This window comes from Salmo salar, chromosome ssa22, assembly GCF_905237065.1.
Source record: "Salmo salar chromosome ssa22, Ssal_v3.1, whole genome shotgun sequence".
NCBI lineage: Eukaryota > Metazoa > Chordata > Actinopteri > Salmoniformes > Salmonidae > Salmo > Salmo salar.
Genome location: NC_059463.1, coordinates 51,216,085 through 51,218,659, shown reverse-complemented (window position 1 = coordinate 51,218,659; position 2,575 = coordinate 51,216,085).

The window sequence follows — 2,575 nt, the reverse complement described above, 5'->3', positions numbered from 1 at the left end:
TTCTGAGCGATGGGTTTTTCATGAGTCTCGAATGGCCATCATCGTCCTTGCAATAGTGAAATCCATGTAGGGATTATGTTGGTTTTTGTTGCAATAGTGTATCAATAAAGTTACAAAATGGTGACGCATGGCCTGTTTTCATAAGACCGCTAGTTAGCCCACTATAAATCCTCATCCCCAGGCTCAATTGCTACAACAGAGAAGTCTGAAGTTTACATAGACCTTAGCCAAATGCAATTAAACTCAGTTTTTCACAATTCCTGACATTTAATCCTAGTAAAAATTCCCTGTCTTAGGTCAGTTGGGATCACCACTTTATTTTAAGAATGTGAAATGTCAGAATAATTGTAGAGAGAATGATTTCTTTCATCACATTCCCAGTGGGTCAGAAGTTTACATACACTCAATTAGTATTTGGCAGCATTGCCTTTAAATTGTTTAACTTGGGTTAAACGTTCTGGGTAGCCTTCCACAAGCTTCCCACAATAAGTTGGGTGAATTTTGGCCCATTCCTCCTGACAGAGCTGGTGTAACTGAGTCAGGTTTGTAGGCCTCCTTGCTCGCACATGCTTTTTCAGGTCTGCCAGAAATGTTCTATAGGATTGAGGTCAGGGCTTTGTGATGGCCACTCCAATACCTTGACTTTGTTGTCCTTAAGCCATTTTGCCACAACTTTGGGTCATTGTCCATTTGGAAGACCCACTTGTGACCAAGCTTTAACTTCCTGACTGCTGTCTTGAGATGTTGCTTCAATATATCCACACAATTTTCCTCATGATGCCATCTATTTTGTGAAATGCACCAGGCCCTCCTGCAGCAAAGCACCCCCACAACATGCTGCCACCCCCGTGCTTCACGTTTGGGATGGTGTTCTTCAGCTTGCAAGCCTCCCCCTTTTTCCTCCAAACATAACGATGGTCATTATGACCAAACAGTTCTATTTTTCTTTCATCAGACCAGAGGACATTTCTCCAAAAAGTACGATCTTTGTCCCCATGTGCAGTTGCAAACCATAGTCTGGCTTTTTTATGGCGGTTTTGGAGCAGTGTCTTCTTCCTTGCTGAGCGGCCTTTCAGGTTGTCGATATAGGACTCGTTTTACTGTGGATATAGATACTTTTGTACCCGTTTCCTCCAGCATCTTCAAGGTCCTTTGCTGTTGTTCTGGGATTTATTTGCACTTTTCCTACCAAAGTACGTTCATCTCTAGGAGACAGAATGCGTCTCCTTCCGAGCGGTATGACGGCTGCGTGGTCCCATGGTGTTTATACTTGCGTACTATTGTTTGTACAGATGAATGTGGTACCTTCAGGCGTTTGGAAATTGCTCCCAAGGATGAACCAGACTTGTGTAGGTCTAAAAATAAATTCTGATGTCTTGGCTGAGTTCTTTCGATTTTCCCATGATGTCAAGCAAAGAGGGCACTGAGTTCGAAGGTAGGCCTTGAAATACATCCACAGGTACACCTCCAATTGACTCAAATTATGTCAATTAGCCTATCAGAAGCTTCTAAAGCCATGACATAATTTTCTGGAATTTTCCAAGCTGTTTAAAGACACAGTCAACTTAGTGTATGAAACTTCTGACCCACTGGAATTGTGAATTATAGGTAAAATAATCTGTAAAAAAAATTTGAAAAATGACTTGTCATGCACAAAGTAGATGTCCTAACCGACTTGCCAAACTATAGTTCGTTAACAAGAAATTTGTGGGGTGGTTGAAAAACGAGTTTTAATGACTCCAACCTAAGTGTATGTAAACTTCCTACTTCAACTGTTCATAGGCAGTGCAGCGGTATCTTTTAAGTTCCGAAGTGTTAATGATAAGCCATACTGACAAAAAAGAGCACCTTTGTGTGGCTCAATATACACTACCAGCCAAGTTTTAGAACACCTACTTATTCAGTCCCTAGCCCCTACTCCATTGCTGTGGTGGAAAAAGTACCCAATTGTTGTACTTAGGAGTAAAAGTAAAGATATCTTCATAGAAAATGACTCAAGTAAAAGTGAGTCACCCAGTAAAATTCTACTTGAGCAAAAGTCAAAGTATTTGGTTTTTAATATACTTATGTATCAAAAGTAAACCCCACCTCTTTAAGGAATACCTAGGATAGGATAAAGTAATCCTTCCAACCCCCCCCCTAAAAGATTTAGATGCACTATTGTAAAGTGGTTGTTCCACTGGATATCATAAGGTGAATGCACCAATTTGTAAGTCGCTCTGGATAAGAGTGTCTGCTAAATGACTTAAATGTAAATGTAAAAGTAAATGTAATTTGCTAAAATATACTTAAGTAATTTCAATCATCTTATAATGCAAACCAGAGCATAGTTTTCTTGTTTTTTTGTGTGGAAAGCCAGGGGCACACTCCAACACTCAGACATAATTAACAAACAAAGCATGTGTTTAGTGAGTCCGCCAGATCAGAGGCAGTAGGGATGACCAGGGATGTTCTCTTGATAAGTGTGGGAATAAGGCATTTTCCTGTCCTGCTAAGCATTCAGAACTTTTGGGTGTCAGGTAAAAAGTAAATGATTTTCTTTAGGAATGTAGTGAAGTAAAAGTTGGCAATAATA